The 15,433-nt window shown below is 35.3% G+C and overlaps 1 long non-coding RNA gene across 18 annotated transcripts in view; it reads right to left on the bottom strand.

The window, feature by feature from the left end:
* LOC123789238 (uncharacterized) overlaps positions 1-15,433 on the bottom strand; it is a 685,069-nt gene that overhangs the window by 645,618 nt on the left and 24,018 nt on the right. For 3 of the 18 annotated variants that reach the window (XR_015723996.1, XR_015723997.1, XR_015723994.1), the window contains one exon: positions 6,552-6,705. The exons of the other annotated variants lie outside the window; for them this stretch is intronic. This is a non-coding gene — a long non-coding RNA (uncharacterized LOC123789238). The remainder of the gene's footprint in view (positions 1-6,551; positions 6,706-15,433) is intronic. 18 annotated transcript variants of the gene reach the window in all.

Below are 15,433 nucleotides of genomic sequence, written 5' to 3'. Positions count from 1 at the left end.
CTGTAGCACAAAGAGGCCAGAGTCATAAATTAAGAAGTAGTAGTGCTAGAATTTAGTATCAGGTGTGCCTAACTTCAAAATCCATACTTTTCTTCTCTTTGTGTATAAAAAATTCTGGAAGAAAATATTTACCCCAACAAAGACTATAAATCATTCTAATCAAATATAAGTTGGAAATGGTAAAAGAACTCCTTCTCAAACAAAAGAAACTATCTATAAAGAGATAATGGAAATTGATGATTATGAAGTGAACTTCTGATTGAGAGAATTATGCAAATTGCATATTTGCATTAAGCCTTCTAGAAAACATTCAGCAAATATTTATTGAATGATTATTTGGAGGAACTAGAAATAGTATGCTTAGTCTTTCTTTGGTAAGTGATCACGATTTAACAAGAAAAATACTGGCTAAAGATAATATGGTAAATTATATTATTGTAAGTTATTCACTTTCTCTCTCACTGTAAAGGGATTATACACCTCTGCTTCATTGAATTGCGATTGGTTATATGACATGCTTTGGCCATTGGGACGTGAGTATATATGACATATACCATATTCAAACAAAACATTTAAATGTAAATTCATGGTTTGACATGGTCTGATTAATGAAGTGATTGAAAATAATATATCTATAATAGCAGTACTCATTATTTTTCCTGCTCATGATCAACGAATGTAAAAAACATACCCACCAAGAATAGTAGCTCAGGAATACCAAAGTTCACATGTTGATGAGGAGGCATACTCCTCTTGTGAGGTATACCAGATTCCAATGAATAACTTGCATATTGTAAAAAGCATCTTCTTATTCTCAAGAGATATACGCCCAAAGGAGAATATGGGGAATTATATTTCTCTCTGCCAAATATTCAGATTGTTATTCCTGTAGTAACCCTCTCTGGGAAACGTGTACACATCCTCATAGTGTAGAATTCAGAAATCCCCAGGTGACTTGTTTGAGCCCATGAAATGTGAACAAAGTTACATGTGACATTTGCACACATGAACTTTAACAGCCAGTTTGTGGTTTCCCTGTCTGTTTTACCTATACCACGAAACTTGAAATTCTCAGAATAGACACTGCTTTGTAATCTCAGGTTCTAGAGCAAAGAAAATGTGGAGCAAAGGCACAGATGACTCATGATAGACATGTATTTCTTGCATGAGTAAGAAATTTGTGACTTTAAGCCCTGAGAATTGGGGTCATTTGTCATTGTGGCATAGCCAAGTTTATTCTAACATAAGGAACATTTCATTCTTTCTTAATAATCACTAATTTAGTGGGACTTCATAGCATCCAAGCACTGTTCTCTCTATATTGTTTCTCTTAATTGACTTTTTGAAAGGTACTAAGCAAAAAATAATTCAAGATTGGGGCATTGGGGCACCAGGGTGGCTCAGTCAGTTAAGCAACCAACTCCTGGCTTTAGCTTAAGTCATGATCTCAGGATCCTGAGATCAAGCCCCATGTTGGTCTCTGAGCTCAGTAGGAAGTCTGTTTGAGATTCTCTCCCTCTTCCTCTGTCTTTCTGTCTCTCTCTCTCAAAAAAAAAAAAATCTTAAAAAAGGGTATTTCAAGATTATATCCTGAAAAGTACCTCTGGTGCATATACATCAAATAATTATTTTATTGTTGATTTTAATTTTAACAATTAGTTAATGTGGCGTTAGAATTTATATCCTCTAAGGACAATTAAGGAGACTAACAAAAATGCCTAAAAAGAAGAGATAAGCCAAGGAAATGCCCATATCTATCATTTTCTTAAAAAGTAATTATAGGCAGTCCCTGATCAAAGCAGTGGGTGATAGAAAATAGATAGATAGATAGATAGATAGATAGATAGATAGATAGATAGATAATAGATAGATATGGATATCCAGAATTCTGTTCCTAAATCAAGACCTGTCTAATTTTAACTTGGAGAGAGATTTCAGTAGCTATAGCTGAATGTAATTTACAATGAACAATTTTTTTGTTTTGTTTTGTTTTCAATAAAACACCAATAGCTTCAAGTAAAAAAAAAGCTTCCCATTAAAAATCCAATATAAAATTATTCCAAAACATACCTCTAGACTGCTATATGTGAGAGTATTATTTATAGACCAGTTAAAATAAAACGCCTACCACTGATGATGACTTTGGTTATAAAGTAATTTATCCAGAAGCCTTCTCTCTTCCAAGATGAGATAGCAGAGTCACTTCTTTATTAAGGCTACTCCTAAAATATAATGCTAAAATCATGCCATCTTTATTATGAGAGAGTATCTGGCTAACTCTTCAACCCTGAAGATGGAAATGCTTCCAGATCATCTGAACATGAAATCAAATTATTGAGGAAATGTTAAAGAGGCAGGAAGGGGAACTAAAATGCACTTCTTTTCAATCACTTTGGAAATTATTTTCTGAAGCACAGAGACCATTCTCACAAACATTCTCTTGGCTTAGATGCAAGGTCTATATTAATAGTTAAATATAACAAATTTCTAACCACGCAGTCAGAAGCCAAAGAAAGGCCATTAAACTGCAATATCATATTATTATCATATTATTCCTGTATTACTCTCAGCATTTCATACAAAAGAGTACAGGTTTTATTAGGCATCTCTAGTGGAAGTGATAGGCCTCCCTGAATTCAATAGCTCCCCACACTGAATACTGAGCTAAATATAAGCTTAAAATTTGTTAAGAATATCAGTAGCCCATGTTTTAGGTTGAATAACTTTTGTATCAATGTATTTATAATTTAGAAAATAATGGGTTGTTCCAGGCCCAGTGAGGCAGTATCATACCCATAGAACTAGTAAAGGTAAACAAGTTAACAAAATTGGAACTCAGCATTTCATAGTCACCTTTAAATACTCATGTGCAAGAAGTCTTTCCCGGGTGGCATTTAGCTATTGATGACTGCACTTCACCATCATGCTGCTTATTTCTAAATATATTAATTTCAGCTTGACATTTGCTTTATGAACATTTGATTCTCAGAGTTAAGAAAACAGCTTAACTAGGAGAATAGATATGCAAAATTAAAGGTTATTTATATAATCACTAACACAGTGATGTTTAAGACTCTTGGAACTGCTGTGAAATTTTAGGGTTATGATATCATGCCATACACTTTGAAAAATTAATTCAAATTAATTTGGAAATGAGCACTTTCATATCCACTGAAAATTTCATTAACAATAGAAATATGGCATTATAATCAAAGAAATGGTAAAACACTAGAAAGATATCTACAGAGGTTAAAATTGGGTCCTTTTTTAAAATATCTTCATTAAAGTTCTAAAAGTAATAATGAACAGATTATTCAAATGTACAAATATTAAGAAAGAATAATAATAGTCATTAGAAAATAATTGTAGTTACTTAAAAATTAAATATAAAAAGTAGATTAATTTTAAATGACAAAGACCCTGGAAATAGATATATATATTAGAAAAAGAGAGAAGATAACGGATCTGGAAAGCAAGAATGTAAATAAATAAATCTATACTATTATGTAAAAATCTCAATATTATCTGGAAAGACGCTCTGCTACAACAGGAAAGTTAAGACTTTCTACATCGAACAAGATCTCAGCTATCTGCCCCATTGGACATTGCCCTGCATTAGGCAATGAAGATTATTCAACAATTTTTACATAAATGGAGGATAACAAAAGGCAGCTATAAGCCACGCTTTAATGCCAAGGTATCAAAACTAGTACACATAATTTTTGAAGTCTGGTGGAAAGAGAACCAATCATTCAATACTCTAGGGCAGACAAATTATCCATGAGTCTCCTACTCCATATATTACAATCAATCAGTAATTAATCCCCTCCAATTCAAATCATCCACTTTGTGCTGATTCTCAGGGCTTCTAATGCAAGCAGGACTATAAACTGTCTCTTCCTCATCTCTCAGCTGCCATATGTAGCTACACCAGAACTGAAGCCACTATAATCTAACATATTCCCTCAAAATGGTACATAGTCTATCAGCTTTCCTTATTATCCAGAGTCACTGTGTGCCAGGGCAGAGATGGAAGGAATTGTTGGAGAAGCTGCTCTGAATACACCGACTGAGAAGCACTAGGGCCTTGACTACCAGAGTTCTAAAACTTTCTTGGCAGAATATTCTAATGTGTTAACCAGTAGTTAATCACAGTGTTCAATTTACCAAGACTCTATCATGGAGTAAAAATCCACATACCCAATGTAGCCATAAAGTGTTTCTTGGAGGGCCCAGAAGAAATGTCATTAGAGGAGCATTTTTTATTTTAATTACGGAATGAAGGTAAGTTTCAATGTGTATAAATGAATGATCTTTTCTCTGAGGCTAAACGAAGCAATTAAGAAATGACAATCCCATCAAATGGACCAATGGCTTTCTGATCTTTAAATTCAGGACACAGAGAAGGAAGAGTAACTAATTTCAACTGAAAAGACACCATCCGAAAGATGATCAGATTATGTTCCAACTATTAATAGGCAAGAGTCAAAGGTGATAAGGCAAAAAAACACAACTGCAGTTCTGCCTGCATAAACTCTTTTCCAGCTTTTCCAGATAACAGAGAGAGTGTAAAAAGGTTAATGCTAATGACATTCACCATTGAAAAATGAGCTTAGATGCTTCCTCTGCTACAAACTCTTCCCTTTGGGATAATCGTAATAGATAGTTGTTCCCTGTGGTTAAACAATTGGGGAATTACTAAAACAATTTGCAGTAAACAGACATTTATAATGTAGAAACACATGAAAGGAAATAAGCTGACATTTCAAAGGCATTCTACAGGAGGAATCTTGCAGATATCACAATGAAAGGTATTGTTTTGGCACAACAAACTAGAACTGCAAAAATGATCCAATCTAAGATACATGTTTTCCTTCTTTAAAAATCTTCCATGGGGGCACCTGGGTGACTCAGTAGGTTAAGTGGCCAACTCGTGATTTCTGCTCAGATCATGAGCTCAGGGTCCTGGGGTCAAGTCCCAAGATGGGAGTGGAGAATCTGCTTGAGAATTCTCTCTCTCCCTCTGCCCTTCCCACCAATTCATGCACATGTGTGGGCTTTCTTTCTTTCAAAATAGACAAATAAATCTTTAAAAAATAAATAAATATTTATTTTAAAAATCCTCCATGGATAATGTTTGTTTCATGGGTTTTATCAGTATATTTTGAAATTAAAATTTTAATATCTAGTATTCCCAATGTGCTAAGGCCAAATCAGTCATCAATTAGTTATGCTTCAGTAAATACCAGGAAAAGTAAGGTTGTAAAAAGTAGCCATATTTCAAAGATTTACAAGAAAGTCAAGATGGTTCTACTATTAGTCAGAATTTTATAATGACTTTTCTTTCTAGGGCTCCATATAACTTCTATAATTTGTTTCTGCATACATATTTTCATTAATTGTATGTCTCTTCTACCAGATTACAATCATTTCTGAGTAACAGATTTTGTCTTTGTATCCTCACTATCTATCCCAGTACTTGACATATTGTAGATGTTAAAAACATGTTTTCTGAATAAACAAACTGGAGGAATCCTGTTCTCTGGAACACGTCCCATCTTCTCAAGGACTTCCACTTCTACATTAACCCTCTTCTCTTTACTTTTTCAATTTCTTCCTCCCTATTGTGTCTCTAACTTTTCTGAATCCTTCCTTGACCCTACATACCACTCCAACTATTACCCCATGCTTCTCCTCTTTGTTACATCAAGACATCTCCAAAAGAACTTATTTCTATTTCCTGTTATCACTTTGCCCCCTCCCATTTATTCTTCCATTCACTCCAAACTGACTTCCTGCCATTGCAAAGACAGTCTTGATGAGGTCTCTAATGGCTTCTATGTTGCAAATCCAAGGATGCTTCCCTCTCTGTTTCTACTCAAAACGCTCAAATGAATTTTATATAGCTAATCGTTCACTCCTTGACTCATTTATTTTTCACTATTCATCCTCGGCCCTCTTTTCTTCTCTACTTTCTCTCAATCATCTCATTCATTTCCAACTCTTAAAATATTACCCACATTATTCACTTTCAAATGTGTATCATCACATACTGATGATGACCCTGAGCTTTTTCTGAGCTCCTGACTCATATAGCCAATGGCCTCCATGACATCTCTACTCGGATGATTTAACATATTCAAAGGGATCTCATGACTCCCTCAACTGGGTTCCCCAACTAGTCCTTTACATCTTAATAATTAATACCACTATCAACCCAATTGCTCAAACCAAAAACTACAGGACTAAACTCCGTTCCTCCTTTTCCCTAATATACCCCCAAAAAATCCATAAACAAATTGTCAGTTGTACCTCCAAATAAGCCAAAATCTAGACACTTCACCTTATTTTTGTTGCCATCACCCTAGTCCAAATCATCACCATTATGGAATTATTTTTCTATAATGGCCTCCTTAGTGCAGTAGTAGCCCTACTTTTACTGTTGTTTCCTCCACACTCAATTTAGTCTCCATTCAGCAGCTAGTATGATCTTTTTAAAAGGATATCAGATCACATTGTTTCCCTGCTTAAAACTGCCAAAACTGGGGCACCTGGGTAGCGCAGTCGTTAGGCGTTTGCCTTCGGCTCAGGGTGTGATCCCGGCGTTCCCGGATCGAGTCCCACATCGGGCTCCTCCGCTGGGAGCCTGCTTCTTCCTCTCCCACTCCCCCTGCTTGTGTTCCCTCTCTCGTTGGCTGTCTATCTCTGTCAAATAAATAAATAAATAATCTTTGAGAAAAAAAAAAACCGCCAAAGCTTCCCCAAAGCAGTTTGAAAAAAATTCAAACTCTTTACCAAGATTTATAAGGTTCAATCATAATCTGGCCCTTGCCTCCTCTCCAATTTCATCTTCTCTTCAACCATTCATGCTTCCTTTCTTTATATGAAAACACTGAGCTCTTTCCAAGCAAAGAGCTTACATACTTGTTCCTCTTGCATGAAATTGTTTTTCCCTTAGCTCATTGCATGGCTAACTCCATATCACCCTTCAAAATTCATTTCAAAGAGTACCTCCTCAGAGAGGCTTTCCATGAGTACCCTACTTAAAGTGGTCCTCCCCAATTCCTAAGCCCAGTTATTTACTTTCATACCATTCTGTTTATTCCCTTCAAGACATTTATCACAATCTGAAATCATTTTATTTGTTTACTGCCTATTTGCTCTAAGATATAAACTGAAAGGGTTTTATTCAATTGCTGTATTTCCAAAGCCCAGAATAGTAACTGGCATATAAGTATCTGCACAATGAGTTAAAGAATAAATGAATGGACATATGAGAAGTGCAGTAATTTAAGAGGCATGTACTCTTTAAAAAATCTCATTACTACCTAAAATCCTATTATATAATAGATTCTTTTCATTGGTAGAAATCAGCCATAAAATCATAAAGCATATGAATTAGTTCATCCAAATCCTTTTAATGGGAGTTTTCTAGACTGCAGAGGAGTAGGCTATATATAATTCTAGGTCCCCTGCCCTATCTCTGTACCTTTAAGCCAGATCCAATTTTTCCAATAGACAAAGCATGTTAAGCTGCAGAAGCACAAAGACTTCACTCTATAGCTAACTCAACTCTTTCTCACAGTAGTTAGCTCTGACCCTCTTTCCATCCACCCAAACCCCAAAACACCTCTCTCTTTTCAGAATAAATAATCTGTGGGTTTACATTAGACTATCCCAAGATATGCTTGAATTACTCTTATTCCATTAGCTCTTTTCCTTCCATACTAACTTGGGTAGGATGTGTCAAGTTATGATGATTTATAACTCCAACTTGAGTAGAATGCACCATGATAAGGATAACCCAATTTTTTTTTTCTCTCTTTCCCAAGGGGGATGGTTGACAGATTTAGCAAGTAACAATACAAGATTCTTAGTTAAATTTGAATTTCAGATAAACAATTTTTTAATAAATAGATCCCAAATTTGCATGGAATACATTTGCAATATCTGGAAAATATTTATGAAAAAAATGTTCATTGCTTATTTGATATTCAAATTTAAGTAAGTGTTCTGTATTTTATCTGGCAGCCCTACCTAGGGAGAAGAGGCATTTTCTCAGTCTTGGGTCCAAATGAGGAAAGAGGCTCGCCTGGTTCTGAGTTTTTAGTAGTGAAAGATGAACAATGAAGTGAGATCATTCTAAAATTGAGCAAGTATTAACTGAGTGTATATTTTGCACTCAGCATTCTTGGAGTTACCAGATATTCACTGGTAAACAAAATAGACACAGGCCAATCCAAGTTTATCAACAACCACAGGAAAAAGACAAAAAAAATTATTTTTTAATTGTTGTGAGGTAACCTCTAGGCCTAATGTGGGGTTGAACTCACAACCCTGATATCAAGAAGAGTACGCACTACTGACTGAGACAGCCAGGTGCTCCAAAAGACAAAAAAATTTAAATAAACAAGTAAGGTCAGCTACTAGCCTGCTTTCTAAAATTTTTCTTCCAGTTCTCTCTCTCTCTTTCTCTGTCACACACACACCATATTCTAAAAACAAATAGTTTGGTTATTTATAAATTTGACATAGTTCTCTTTACTCTGCTTATAACCAAGGAATAATCTCCTTTAGGAACACAAACCAATCTTATTACTATCTTACCAGAAATAGTACAGAAAAAATAAATGGTACTGATGGTATCATATGCTATGCAGAACTTTTTTTTTTTTTTTTTTTGGAATTTTGATTTGAGTTTCAGATTTTAATTCAGAGTAAAAACCCACCACTTTCAACTAAATAGGAATGAATTTATTATGAATGAACTGTCTTAAGATAAAATGATCCTTTGTGATTCTTATTATCTAGATTTACCTTGTTATTTGTGCTATTAATATCCTCTGTAGTTATCTTTCTATTACTTTGAATCAAAAAGTCTTGACTCTAAGTATGAATTGGTTGGTGGAAGTATAAAGTTAACTACTTATACATGCCATGGCTTGGAAAAGTCAAGAAAATATGTTCTAAGGCCCTTTTTTGACCTGATATGCTGAAAGTTAAAGAAGTTTGTCTTGGAGAAACGTTTAAGGGTTTTTTGTTTTCTTTTGTTTTTTGTTTTTGAAGATATTATTGAAGCAGAGCAAAAATATTCCAAAGGTAAAATGTTGAGGAATTCTTTCTGGGATTGTCCTCTCTGATGCATAAGACCTGAATGAGGAATGATTTGTCTAAAACTGTTCCTTACCTCTGATTTACAGAAGCAAACACCAGAGTATGAAAATCCTTCTTATAGGAGCAAGGGCTGACATAATGAAGACCAGTGTGGTTGGCTGGGCTCCCACTGAAGCCTGTACCTACTCTTCAGTGTACTCAATAAACTTTCTCTCAACCCCTCCTTCCTGTTTCCCCATTCTCACAGACTCATAGGCTCTTAAAGGTCAGGCCTTGATGGTCAAGCTCAGTAGAACTCCTTTTAACCTCATTGACTCTTTCTGCATCAGGATTCTAAAGCTTATAGTATCCTGTCCCCTAGTACTGAGCAGAGAGAAAGAAATGGCAACACTGTTTCCTATTCCAATCACTGAGTCCATATTTATGTACTTCAGTTTCAAAAGTCTGGATATCACAGAGTCTTAATCCAATCAACCCCATGTAGGCTACGTTAAAAATCCCACTGCAAACTGCAAATTTTAATCAGTGCTCAGACTAAGCCTGGGGCCATTCCAAGATACTGGTGTAAAGTTTAAATTATAAATTGTTATTAAAATGGAGTTTCACTACTTTTCTGCATGTTCAATATTTGAAATTAGGCCAACTCAGTCCTACCTTACAGACAACTTACTACCAAAAAATGTAAATAGCATTAATTGTATTCATTTGCTCAACAAATAAGTTCAGTGGTTTAAAAAAATTCCCTATTTTTATTAATCTGCAATAAACAAGACTGTTATGCATTAAAAGATGTGTTCAGAGACTACTATATTTCGGGCACCCAGAGGCACTTAAGGGCACAACTACCAAAAAAAGGTGCAACTGTTAACTATCTAATGGTTAACCTATCAGTTATATGTATATGATGTTTTCAAAGTATTTGATATCCCTGGAAAATATTATAAATTATTTAAAGCACTAGAAGATTTTCAAACACTAACATTTAGGGAAATATTTATTCTTTTATCTCTAGATGAGTAGGTGAGATATGTGGAGTATTCAAGTTGTTTATAATCTGATGAGAGACAAAAACATTAAAAATTACAAATACAGTAAACCCAGGCAGGAGTGTGAAGCACCATGAATTATTGAGTATAGAACTAGTCAAGTTTCTATTAGGCATAGCTGTGATATGAATGATTATTCCCTCCAAATATTCATACGTTAAATCCTAATGCCCAGTGTAATACTATTTAGAGGTGGGGTCTTTGGGGTGTGATTAGATCTTGAACGATGAAGCCCTCAAAAACGGGATTAGTGCTCTTATAAAGGGGGCTTCAGAAAAATCTCTAGGCCCCTTTGCTGTAGGAGAATAAAACAAGTCTGAGACCCCAAAGAGGGCCCTCACCCAAACATGCTGACTCTCTGATTTCAGACTTCCAGTCTTTAGATCTGTGAGAAATAAACTCCTGTTGCTTGTAAGCCATCCAGTTTATAAGATTTTTGTTACAGCAGCCTGAATGGACTAAGGCATCTAGTCAAAATTTCACATAGACGATAATTATATCCTCCACTATGTTGCACTGCTATCCATTGCACTACACAGAATTTTGCACAAAAATTTAAATAAAGAGATGATTATCTATAGTTTACTCTTAATAATTCACAAGTAAACTAGATGATAAAGTTCCTGTCCTCTATAGCTTCCATTCTAGTGCATCCATATATTGTCCTTATTAGCATCCATCGGAGGCTATATATTTATTTTAATAAATATTGGAATATAATCCACCCAAACAGTGCAATATCTTCTTTTCAGGCAGTGGCTCCCACATCATCAGAGCTTAGTACACATTTCTTGAATAAATAATCTCATTTAAGTATCAAACAGCCTTGCTAGATAATTGTATTATCAAATACATCAAGAGGAGAAAACCTAGTTCTAAAATGAAGCCTTAAAGAGGTTAGAAGACTTGCCCAAGGTTACACACCTACTATAGAAGCTAGCTTGCAGTTTTGTGCAAAGGATAAAAGAAAATAATGAGAGTGAAGGTGCTTTGTAAACTCAACAGCTAACGTGTTGATCTAAAAAGCACTCACAGGAAATGACAGCAGCAGATCTCAGTGTTCATAGCTACCATTCATTTTTCAAACAAACCCTGAAGGATATTACCTTGAATTTCTACCATGCTGAATTATTCTGCTACGTTTAGCATTAGATATTGTTTAAATGAATTATCTTTCAAATAATAACGAATATTTAAGTGTTCACAAATCTTAAGTTTTGACAGAATGGCTGAACTCCTGCAGTAAATAAATTATTTCTATAAAACTTCCTAAACTCATATGGAAACTTGAAGGTTCATTGTACATTTAATTAATAATGCCGCTGACCAAAACCAAGAGGCATTAACATTCCCATCAGCTTCACTAAACTTTAGACACGCTTCCTCCTGACTCTAGACCCCTGATCTCCCCTTTTCTTACACCATTTCCCGTAGAAAACTTGTCATTGTAAATTATTCTCTACCTCCTTGAGAGTAAATCTTTTTAAAAGCCTCCTGACAGCTTTACAATCCAGTAATGTCTTTCTCAAGGACCTGGGAACCATCTCTTTGAAATGTAATCATCAAAGGAGATACCACCCCTATTTGCCAGTTTCTGCGAATGGGTAGAAATCTAACTTTAGAGGGCACCTTACTCCATGTTACAAAACTACCTCTTGTCATAAAGATGGGCGAAGTTAATTTTTCCTTTGGATAAAACTAATTAGAGAACACAGCCTATTACTTACCCCGAATGTCCTCCAATATTTTTCCACTAGCTCATCCCAGCCCTTAAAACACTACCGCTGTGTGTCAGCAAAATTCAACTCAAACTTAGTCGTGGCATCTCTCCCCACTACTACAATAGCTTTGAATAAAGTCTTTCTTGCCCTTTAATTTTGTTTGGTGTAATTTTGCTTTGATACTATATTTTTAGAAAAGATTTTCATAGGGTAGAGGGATGTCACATGTGTAAACAAAACACAAAACTGAGAGCACCTCACTTACCATAAAAATATCAGCTCTGGGCAAAATATAAATTTGTTAAGTCAAGTTTATAAACTATTATTTGAGATAAATGTTTCTGAATAAAATTTTCCCCCATGCAAAGGGGTCATTTTCACAGAGAAGAAATAGACCTTGAAGCTACCTATATAAAAGACATTAATCTCCTGTTATTTGTAGAAATTCAAGTAACTTAAAATTTTTTTAAAACCAGCGTTTGAGGGGCACCTGGGTGGTTCAGCAGTTAAGTATCCAACTCTTGATTTCGGCTCAGGTCCCGATCCCAGGGTCATGAGATCAAACTCTGCTTTGGGCTCTGCACTCAGTGTGGAGTCGGCTTGAGAATCCCTCTTCCTCTCCCTCTGCCCCCCCCCCGCCCCCCACACGTGCGCATCCCTCTAAAATAAATAAATAAATCTTTAAAAAATAGCATTTTGAAGGGCGCCTGGGTGGCTCAGTTTTTAAGGGTCTGCCTTTGGCTCAGGTCAAGATCCCAGGGTCTGGATCGAGTCCCATGTGGGGCTCCTTGTTTGGGGGAAGACTGCTTTGCCCTCTGCTTCTGCTCCTCCTTCCCCCTCATGCTCTCTCACTCGCTCATTTTCTCTCTCAAATAAGTAAATAAATATTTAAAAAATAAAAGGTAAAAATAGCATTTGAGTGGCACCTGGGTGACTCGGTCAGTTAAGCATCCGACTTGATTTCAGCTCAGGTCATGATCTCAGGGTCATGAGAGTAAGTAAGCATGAGAGTAAGTAAGCATCAGCCTCCATGCTGGGCCTGAAGCCTGCTTCAGATTCTCTCTCTACTTCCGCCCCACCATCCCTTTCTCTCTCTCTTCCAAAAAAATAAAATAAATAAAATAAAGTTTGGAAGCATAACCAAATATTTATAATTAACCAATTTTAGAAAAGCAACCTATACCAGGAAGTTCAGCAGCCAAGTGTGATCAATGGCAGGCCTTCATTGTACAACCAATACAATGCCACATCCTTTCCATTTTCCACTCCAGCAATTAAAAGAACAATAGAAAGAAATCAAGTTACTCATTACAGGAAAATGTACATGAGAAAAAAAAATCAAGAAGATTGAATACAATAGGCAACAGAGCATTCAGAAGATAAAGTAAGAAGGAGGAAAATCAATCTGAATGTCTAAAACCTAGATTCAAATTAATATCACCAAGCTTGAAAAATATTTCTTTAAATTCATACAATTTGAATTTAAAGGTGAACTCAAACATAAGTTAAAGGTATTCATAGCAAATTTGCCCTGTTCACATTGCTCAGAATAGCAAGAACCAAATTTAAATGATAGCTCATCAATATGAGGCTTCTAAAGAAGACAGACCAGCAAATTAAAATAGGATCTGATTTCTCATAAACTGGGAAGATAGCACAAGATTAAGTGAGATATCCACGTCCTTGGGAAAAAAATGATGAACTGGGAGTGTGGGTATGGAGACATAGGAAATATAAAACATTTTTAAAGCTCTTCCATACTGAATTAAGAGAAATAATCTTTCCTAAGAAATATAATGTTAAAATTTGCCCCAAACTGACCAATAGTTTTAAATGATGAAAGAGCTGAGGTTCACTAAGGATTTGAAAACTCAGATATACCAGGAAATAACTTGACAAAGAAAATAATTGTCACAGGAATCAATTTCATGGAAACATAATTTGGCCTTAAAAAATTCGCAAGGAAGAGTTAATAAATCAAAATTATATCTATTTAAATGGTACTATTATTTCAATTACTTTTACAATAGAAGTTTTGCCTATCAAGAAATAGAAATAAGAACCATGAAATAAGAAACATATTCAATCTATTAACTTTTTATATGATTTATACAGCACAGAACAGCTCAGATAAATGTAAATGAAATTCAGTTATACAGTTAATTCAGTTTAATGTTTATTCATCAAATTAATTACATGAAACCAAAAGTAGCAATATTATAAAATAATTTTTAAATCACAGAACTACTCAACAGGTGTTAGATGGAATCTTGAATCTCTCAATATAAATCCCATTTACCATGTCAAATTATTATAAAGAATTTACAACCCAGAAAGTGCAAAATGTATTTCTAATGAATTCTAGATATCAAGAGAGTGCTCTCAAAGACTTACTAATTCAACAAATAAACACAAACAAAATAACATTACAAGCATTGTCATTAAGGTATTCATCATATATTCTCCACCACAACATGATTTATTTATTTATTTATTTTTTTGCCTGATAAATTTATTTATTTTTTTTATAATGATTTTTTATTATATTATGTTAGTCACCATACAGTACATCCCCGGTTTTCGATGTAAGGCTCGATGATTCATTAGTTGCGTATAACACCCAGTGCACCATGCAATATGTGCCCTCCTTACTACCCATCACCGGCCTATCCCATTCCCCCACCCCCCTCCCCTCTGTAGCCCTCAGTTTGTTTCTCATAGTCTATAGTCTCATGTTTCATTCCCCCTTCTGATTACCCCCCCTTTCTTTATCCCTTTCTTCCCCTACTGATCATTCTAGTTCTTATGTTCCATAGATGAGAGAAATCATATGATAGTTGTCTTTCTCTGCTTGACTTATTTCACTTAGCATTATCTCCTCCAGTGCCGTCCATGTTGTAGCAAATGTTGAGAACTCGTTCTTTCTGATTGCTGAGTAATATTCCATTGTATATATGAACCACAACTTCTTAATCCAGTCATCTGTTGAAGGGCATCTCGGCTCCTTCCACGATTTAGCTATTGTGGACATTGCTGCTACAAACATTGGTGTGCATATGGCCCTTCTCTTCACTACGTCTATATCTTTGGGGTAAACACCCAGTAGTGCAATGGCTGGATCATAGGGTAGCTCAATTTTTAACTTTTTAAGGGACCTCCACACTGTTTTCCAGAGTGGCTGTACCAACTTGCATTCCCACCAACAATGTAGGAGGGATCCCCTTTCTCCACATCCTCTCCAACAATTGTTGTTTCTTGCCTTGTCTATTTTTGCCATTCTAACTGGCGTAAGGTGGTATCTCAGTGTGGTTTTGATTTGAATTTCCTTGATGGCTAATGATTTTGAACATTTTTTCATGTGTCTGTTAGCCATTTGTATGTCTTCATTGGAAAAGTGTCTGTTCATATCTTCTGCCCATTTTTTTTATTTGTTTATTTGTTTCTCGTGTATTGAGTTTGAGAAGTTCTTTGTAGATCTTGGATACCAGTCCTTTATCTGTAGTGTCATTTGCAAATATCTTCTCCCATTCCGTGGGCCAAACCAGGCAAAGA

This window comes from Ursus americanus, chromosome 3 (assembly GCF_024610735.1).
Source record: "Ursus americanus isolate L20-20 chromosome 3, mUrsAme1.1.p, whole genome shotgun sequence".
NCBI classification, from domain to species: Eukaryota; Metazoa; Chordata; class Mammalia; order Carnivora; family Ursidae; genus Ursus; species Ursus americanus.
This window is presented reverse-complemented; position numbering and strand designations above follow the sequence as displayed.